Source organism: Anser brachyrhynchus (assembly GCF_964034855.1).
Source record: "Anser brachyrhynchus genome assembly, chromosome: 11".
Classification (NCBI taxonomy): domain Eukaryota; kingdom Metazoa; phylum Chordata; class Aves; order Anseriformes; family Anatidae; genus Anser; species Anser brachyrhynchus.
Window position 1 is genome coordinate 3115691 of NC_137706.1, and position 9198 is coordinate 3124888.

The 9198-nt window shown below is 36.3% G+C and overlaps 1 protein-coding gene across 8 annotated transcripts in view; it reads right to left on the reverse strand.

Moving 5' to 3' along the window:
* The window catches only part of WDR72 (WD repeat domain 72), a 125424-nt gene extending 123780 nt beyond the window's left edge, over positions 1–1644 (reverse strand). For 4 of the 8 annotated variants that reach the window (XM_080607524.1, XM_080607528.1, XM_080607529.1 and 1 more), the window contains exon 1: positions 1097–1542. The gene's annotated coding sequence lies outside the window, so the exon portion shown is untranslated. The other 4 variants (XM_080607532.1, XM_080607533.1, XM_080607527.1 and 1 more) reach the window with 3 other exon arrangements.
* Between the last annotated feature and the right edge of the window lie 7554 nt (positions 1645–9198).

Genomic DNA, 9198 nt, shown 5'->3' on the forward strand with positions numbered 1-9198 from the left:
CAAACAGGCCTCTATGCAGTGTTCTGTGCTATGGGGCATGCAACTGTTTAGTGTAAACAAGTCTAAATGATTTATAATATGTACACAGCCAAATAAGCTTAAGTACAAAGACACTGTTTATTATGAAGCAAAATCAAAGTCCAGAACTGATTCAATGCATTGCAATGCATGGACTGCACTTCTTGTTACAGTAAGTTTCTAACTTTAACACCAAGAACATGTAATGAAAATTCCAGTCTTGTTGTGAGATCAGGCCTGCCAACCAACCCAAGCCTTGTGAGCAGAACTAGCTCACCACAACAGCCGTTTCTGTAATGAACGTTTCCGAAGGATCATAGCTCTTTACCAAAGGCATCAGTGTGTTAAAATTCCCTGATCAATTAAGAAAACACTGCTATAATAATCCTAGCAATGACTAGAGAAGTAACCACAACAGAAACATGAAAGCAATGGCATTGTAACGCTCTAATTGAGCTATCTCCATTGAGCAAAATTGGTATCCAAAACCATTTTCAAGAGAAACAGGATGAGTTATTCTCAACTGTAAAACAAATTTGTTTCTACTTTAATATAAATTACTCTACTTTGCATCTACCCAATAGGGCATTGCTAAAATAGCACAAAAGCATTCTGCCATTTCCATGGCCTACTATTTCCAGCCCTGCTGTGTCCTCACATCACTGCTTTTCCCCAGGAAGACCAAGGAAGAAGCTGGCTCTCACAAAGCCAGGGGAACGTATACACAAGTCTCCTGATTTTCTTGGGCTGGGAACACTCACATGAGACACCTAACACCAGGTACCAAAGCTCAGATGTAACACAGCTGTACAGGTATTGAAGGGGACATACAGATGGGCCAGAAGCAGTTGGAAGAAGCCTACTCTACTCAAACAGAACTCCCAGGAGCTCGTACAAAGCTGGACCCAGGATCCTGACCAAGCACTACGCCGGCCCCAGCCCTCCCAAGACACCCTCACGGCCACCACCGCTCCCTCCGGCTCCAGGACGCGGAGCTCCAGCCCCCACGGAGCGGTGAAGGAGGGGGGAGGGTGTCCGAGGGGCGCACCGCAGGAGCCGAGGAAGTACAGCCCCTTACCTCCAGTAGCTCCCAGGCACCGCGAGCGAGGGCAGGACCGAGCGACAGCAGCGAGAGCGCGGAAAGGAGTTAGCGCCGGTTTTATCCCGCTCAGGGGAGGCTGCACCCGGCTCTGCACCCGCCCCGGGCGCGGGACAGCGGACGGGGCAGGGGCGGCTCGCGCCGCCCTGTCACAGCCCAGCGGTGCCCGCGCTGCGCCACCCTGTCAGAGCCCAGCGGCTCTCGCTGAGGTGAAGAGTTTAAACGGTAGTTTTCCGCCTTAACAATTTTTTTTTTTTTGAGGGGGGTTAAGGGAGGATGAAAGCAATGAGAAGAAATAGAAACTAGAGAAAAAATATATAGGGTTAAATCTGGGCTACAGCTACCCTGCCAGCCCCTTCACAGGTCTATAGGCTCTGTTAGAGGCAGGGCCGGACTGTACCCCACCCAGGGCAGGTCTGAGATGTGCAAACCCACCCTTCAGAAGTTATCCCTTAATGATGATGAGGTACAGGTAGTTTTTTCAACCATCTGTCCTGCTTCAAGCATGGCAAAAAGAGCATTTCTATTTGTAGCGGCAGATTGAAGGTGTGGCTGAAGGTGAGGGTAGCTCTCGCGATGCAAGCCTTCAGACAGGTGCTCCTAGGGTAAACTTAATTTCTGACAGGTGTAGGAATACGCAGCTGCTGTGGGGGCTCAGTATGAGAGGGCAGTTAGCTGCAAAGTTAGGCTTTCCATGGTGTGAGGGGGATATTGATCATTAGGGATGTAAACTTCTATGCTTCAAATGTTTACGCTTGAAAATAGTAACTTACTTAACTTATAGTAAATAAGTTGTGAGCAGGCGAAAAGAAGTGAATAAACAAATGAGGTTTCCTTAGGTTCACAAGTCTGTATTTTTCTTGTTCAAGTATCAGATATAAAGCAACTATTGCCTGTGAGATGTTCTGTGAGGAGCCAACGTGGATTGGCTGCAATGTACACCTGTGAGTTTATCTCTTCTGCTGAAAGACTTAATTAGAGCTGAGCTAACAAATTACTGAGAGTTATCATTATATAGAAGTTTGTGTTGCTAAGCCTACAACTTCCTGAATTTTCCTGCTTAATATTTGCTGAAATGATATTGAAATGCACAGGGAGGGAGTAGGGTGCAAAGAAGTTTATCTTTAATGCCGGTACTTTTTCTGTTTTAATACAACAGCTAATTTTCTGTTTTAATACAGTAACTAGTATGGTGGCTTACTTTTGCTGTGTCTCTGTTTTGGTAACATCAAAGTCATGCTTACACTAAGAATGTTTCCCTGAGGTACCTGCTTTAAGATAAAATAGCAATGTTTTTTAAAAAAAATATGTAATTATAGTCTTTGTCTATTGGCTACATTGTAAGGGTAAGTAAACACAAGGAAAAGAAGCTTTTAAAGCTCATGAAATTTCAAAACACATTTCTCTAAAACTTTTATCTTCTTACTAGCTTTGCAGTTCAACTTTCAGAAGACTTTTTTTTTTAATGGTATAAGATTAAAATCTTAAGAGATGAAACTTCTTACACTGCTTTACTTCACAAATGATTTTATGTAGGCAAATTGTAAACCCTAAAAATAGGCCTACAGTGGAAAGGGTGATGTCTGGTTAGGTTGTATCACTACAAGTGGCAGACACGGGCATGGAGTATCTTATGGGAAAGCTTACAAAGGCATCTTCTTTCTGGGCTTGCTTCTGGGGATTTCTGTAGTAGTCACATTGAAAGCAAAATGCCCTGATAGTAGTTAATTTATTTTAATTTTTTATTTTTTTTTTTAAAAAAGAACTCTTACCCTCTAAAGCCTGTGTTGTTAACTGGCATGTCAGCAAGGTTTTGTAGTCAGAAGATGCTTATGAAGAAAGTGAAATAATTGTATGAGACCAAGTAACCAAACAGATAAACCAAATATTCCTTATGCTCTTTGGAACTTCTTGGGGATTGCAAATTCTGCCTGTGAACCTAAATGATTTTTGACAGACTCTTCTTAATCATTGATAGCTGGAAGCTCCCATAAGAAAAACTGTTATGTACGTTTCAGCACTGTTTGACACAAACACCTTAATTATATTTCATGCTCAAAGAGGGTCATGGGTCTTTCAACATCATATTTGTTATTTCAGTAGAAAAAATATGCCATAAAAGTAATATCCATATTACCAGCATATCATTTAAATACACTTACCGTTTCATGGTAAAAATATTGATTATGCAATCTGTATGTATCATATATATATGTGTACAGCAATCACTATTCCTTTAAAAACAATGATTTAGTTGTATAAATCATGCAACTTATTCTTAGATATCATAACATTTTTAAGATAATGTAATTTGAGGTTGAGGATTTGAAGGGATCACTATCCTTTGCTGGAGGAAAGGAGATCGGCTTTTCTGGACTGTTGGTTCTCCACAAGGAAGGCAAGAGCAATTCACAGATGGAAAAGTATGCAAAGGAGAAGGGTGTAGGCATTGAATAATGTAGGCTTGGGAAGAATCTCTTCAGAAGAAAATAAGATTTTAATTTTTTTTCCCCAAATGTGAACAGTCATTGGTTGCTAGTTGTAAAAATAATAATTGGGGAATACATGTTGTTATAGAATACTTGCATTTTATTCCAGCTCTTTTCCTAATTTTCAATCTGACAGGAAAACTATTCCATTTCACCTAAACATAGTTAGTTATTACAGGAGGTTTTGTGGTTTGTGTGTGTGAGTTTTTCTGATTGTTTTGTTGAAGATAGCTTATTCTGGCTTGGGGAATTAACTGAGTGCTAGCTCCGGAAATGTCGTGTTCCATTGCAGACTTGGGCACTGGTCTATGCAGAGACATTATGTAGCTAACTTCTATGTCAGTATCTTATTTTCTCCAACTGTAAATTCCTAAAAATAAGTCTTGCTTTGATTATGATAAAAATTGAAATTTATTGATGAAAAGCATTAAAAAAAACTATGTAAGAATTTCAGAAATGTTTTTTTAACAAACTAGATCTGTTTCTTATCTATTTTTCATTAAAAATGCCAATTTGCTAATTTATTAACCTTTCAGATGGTATAATAATTTCAGTTTTTATTTACGTTATTAGAATCCAGCAACTAATTTCTCCATTTCTCTTATCTTCATCTCCCTCAAAGGACTATCCCTTTTATTAGAATCAGCAGCAAAATAACTTCTATGAACTTAAGTATTCATCTGTTCTCAATTAGCAATCAAGGCATATTTTTGAGATGAGTATGTGCAATCAGTGTTTAGCAACACTGACAGATGTTGCGTACTGAAATATGAAACAGCATTAGCTTAGATTACATTAGGGAAGAATTGTCAAGTAGTGAGAATTTATTGTCTTATGTATACTGTGTTGAAATATTGATGAAAAATGTTACATTTGATGTCAATGGAGCTATTGTTTTGCAAAGATAAGCTAGGGGTATGTTCACCACTGGATGTGCTCCTGGAGACTGAAGGATGCTGTTGATTAAATAGACTCTCTTATGAGGGGAAAAAAAAAATTACAATTTCACCAGTTGCTATAGGTTAAACAGATGATACAAGTCTCTACTTGTTATATTCTGGAATTAAAGCATGGCAAAATTCAACCTCTTGTCATCTGTCTTAATGGATTTGAAAGCTGTACAGTTTTTTTTTCCAGATGAAATGTCATAAACCAATGTTATAACCTCTAGGTCCGACAATAAGGCCACATCATAATATCATTAATTTGAAAACATAAGTAATAAATAAGAATAAATAAGTCTTTGCTTACTTAGTGAGCATTAAATGTAATATACACTTTGAGACGCTAGAGGGAGCCAGAGGAAAGCAGGGAGGAAAAAGACACTGCTTAATTTACCTGAGAATGTGGAAATGGGATTTGTTATTGTGGAATTGATGTTGAACTAGATTAAGCTTGTAGAAGCACCCTTCTTACTTTTTTTCCACCTCATAACTATTAAAAAAAAAAAAACACTTTTTTTTCTTGCCATAATTATTCTCTTCATGCTTTACCTTGTAAGATTATCTGTACAAAATGGATTTAGTTTTTGTGAGTTGTGTTGTTGTTTCTGAGGAAAAATGTGGAATACTTATCTCTATCATGGTAAACAATAGGAAAATTTTGAGACAAATTTTCCCAATTTTAAAATTCCTTTAAATAAACAACATGACCATACCTTTTCCTGTAGTCTTGCTCCTGTAAGGTCTTAAAATGTGGGCAATTATGAAAGCTGTATTTGTTTCTAGGAGTTTCTCACTTTTCTGGGATGCGAGAAACCATGAGGAAAAAAATTATTTGCACTGTCTTTCTACAGAAGTGTGACAGGAAATACTTTGGTTTCTGGTAAATTTGTATTTAATGTGACTTTAGGGCATAAAGTGATTTTAAAAGAAAAGTCTGGAAGTGCTGAGCTGTTACAGATATTTAGAAATACTGATTTTAGAGGGAACATTCATGAACATAGGATATGGCTATATTTCCAAACAGACACAGGATAAAAATACTTACTGATATTTCCACTGCTCTTCTTTTAATACTAATATTTTAAAGCTAGTTGAAGAGAAGATTACAGCTTTAAAGAGAAGTCAAGAGCTCATACAGATTAAATGCAGCCATTGAATGTCCCAATGCTTTGAAAAATTTTCCGTGCTTAATAGGAAGCATGTGAAATCTGCAACACATGCAACTGATTTTAGGCTCCTGAGACTTACCGAGGTTGACTGGGTTAGAAAACATTCTGCTAAATCACAGAATAGTGATAGTCAAATGAAGACTCTTATTTTTATCTGTTTGCTTATAAACCTTTTTTTCCTCCTCTCTTAAGGGTGTACCTTTTTACATATAGAACAATTCCACTGACACAAAGAAAGCTAGCTAGGTCCAAACACTCCACTGAATCTCAAAGTCATCAGGATGATTGTATCTATAGAAACAATGGGGACAAAATAAGCACCCATTTCAGATCTATAATTAAGAAGAGATACAGAGGCAAAATTACCAAATCTGGTGAATAAGATGAATAATATTCGATGTCCTGAAGAAAGAAATTTTATAAAAACAAAGTACTATTTTTATAGTAATTAAAGCAAAATTAAAAACTAGATATATTTACTCCTTTCTTTGGGTGTGTATTTAAGAAAAAAATGACGTTTTTTTTCCATCCCAAACTTTTCACATTAGTATGAAATACTGCACTGTATTTTAGTTTAGTTTGTTTGTGTATGTGTGACAAGACAAATATTTACTGTGTTTAAAGAGGTAAATAAGTCTGAATACAACTGAAATCACTTGGGAATGAGAAGGCATTGCTGTCCTCCAGAACAAATCAGAATTTCCACTAGGTGTCTCTAAAATAAAAGTAGTCATGAAGGTAGCAAGTGTGCGTGCATGTGAATGTGTGGAACAGAAATGCAAGAGACTGGAAAACATTTCCTTTCCTAGGGAGCAGACCTGCATTTTTAACAATTGCTGACTGAGCAGAAGAGTTTGGGCTGTTGGTGAGCGAAGCTTATTTGGAAACCCTTATTCCTCCATAATTATAATGAGCACAGTTGAATTTGAATTAGGAGCAACCAATTCTATACAAATCACACTAAGGAGCAGAGCTACTAACAACAAAATAAAAATATTAGATAATCATGGTTAACTTAAAAATAGATGCTGAATACTAGATAAGCTGGGCTTTTGTTTGTTTTGAGGTTTATACTTCTTTGTGTTAACATAGCCTTTTCTGATCCAACTATACATCAGCCTTCTGCGGTGTATGACCTCAGTTGCCCAAATGATGAGGCAGAGGTCATAGGTCAGAATAGTACCTAAACTTAGGGAATGTAATCAGAAGTATGTGATCCTTTGCTCAGTATAGTGGTGCGAGGCTTGATTTGTATGTATTCAGTGTTTGTTTATGTAAAATAAAATGTTTCTGTTTTAATAGTGTTCTTCATGAGAAGATCCCGAAGCACTGTAGAGATGTTAATTCCAGACATAGTTTCGTAACTAGCTGATTGATAGTTTTCGATCTTCATGGAATGGTAGTTAAGGAAGGAAAGATGTAGATTAACAAGCAAAATTTGTACATAAATCTGTATGTTTTATCTGGGCGTACTCATCCATTTCTTCTAAAGCTTTCTCCTACAGTAAAAACAACAAAGTTTTATCATTAACTTTAGGTGTTCAGTTATTCAGAAACTTAGAAATCTATGGGCACCTACCTTATTTCTACTTGAAATACCACTTTGCAGCAATAGAAAGGGAGGAAAAAACTGCCAGATAAAATTACTTCTAGCCTAGTAACCTACTAGCTCCTGTGACTACAAAGCATATGACAGATTGAATACAAATCTAAGACATCTTTTTGCATATGTGTTAAAACTTCAGGACTTTTTTATTACTGTGCTTTGACTTCTTGTTATTAATCTCCAAAACTTTAATGAATAGATATTTCAATAAAATTTGTATCCGTTTACTTGGTTAACAACATGAAATGTCTGTAAGGAGAACCATTTCTTTGTTTCCATTCAGAAAAGGGTAAATAAAATGCATCACTATCAAGATGATTCTTGTGAAGCCCAGAACACATCACCAGTTATCCCTAGCCATATTTGTGCTTATCTTCAGGAGTCAGGGAACAAGCTGGTCTAATTTGTAGTTCTTATCTTCAATATTGCTTCACAGTTTCTCAGGCTCAGAAATCAGCTGACTGGTTTTCTCTTATCCTGTTGTTTTGATACATCTCTTGATAGCATATTTTGTTAGAGTTCATTATTTCTACATTTTATCACTTATGACATCTCCTGAAAATTATTAGTAATTATCTGGGAATGTAGAATCTATTTCTGAAAGGTAGAAAAGAACTCTGGAAAACCTGATTTTTCTTACTCTTGGTTGAATTCCTCATTGTTTTCAGCTTAGTTTTATGATCACAATAAAGGCGGTATATCTGTCTTTGAATTCGATCTGAAAAATGTGTAATTTTCCCATAACAGACAAAAAACTCCTCACACTAGCTTTTATTTTAAGTCAATGTTTGATTTCAAAGGAAAGGCCAAAACCCAGTTTATCTCCTCATCTTTTGAGGTGATTGGCGTATTGCTTCATATGCTAGTGAGATACTAAGGAGGTACTGATCAAAGTTAATAAGCCGAAAAATTCAGTCATCACGTTAATTTGTAAAGAAGAAGATTCCCTCTCTTCTCAAGGGGGGAATTTCAGAAGAAAGAAAGATTAAATGCTGGAGTTCCAAAGACACAAGTTCTTTATAAATATATACACAGGTCAGAATAAAAGGTTGCTCCATAATATTCAGATAGAAATGTAAATTATGCAAGGAAACTTCTACACTCCATACTTCTAGTAATAACTGAAATTTGGCTAAAAATTCTTCTTTGCACTCTTTATTTTTTAATATTCTTTCTTATAACTAAGAATTGTTAGTCATAATAGTCTGTTTTCATTCATCTACAAGAATTGAGAGGTTATTTTTTACATGTTTTTGCAATCAGTATTCAAATGTGTTTTGTTCCTTTTTCTCTCTGCAACATATTATATTAGAAAGGATGTGTTCATGACCATATTTGTTGCATTACAAGTATCCTGTAGAGGAAGAACTTCCTGCGAAGAACAATGTGTAATTTTGATGCCAAGTAGGTAAATCATCAGACTGAAATCTCTTTGCTTTTGATTCTGCAAGGTTTCAGTTTGCTAATGTTATGTAATCACAAACAAGGAAATATAACACCTTTAAAAACAAAACAGATTTACATACATCTTTCAGAAGCAGATCACTCAACAATGTAAAGTATCAAGTGACACATCTTTAACACTGTACCTTATTATTCTCTTCTATTGAAATGGGGTGGAAATATAGACAGTTGTTATACATTTCAGCTAGAAATACAAGAAAACTAATTCTGTTTATTCTTTTAATGTCTTCCTGAATTCTTGATTCTTCATATGGATCTGCAATATTGGGACATTTTAACTAAAGTCAACTTACAGTACTGAAGTAAAATGTCAGGCATTAAATAAGAAATGATAAAATGGAGGAGGAAAACATTGGGGAAGGCATGGCTAATAAGGTATTTACTTGGAGTTACTGAAAATATTAGCTAG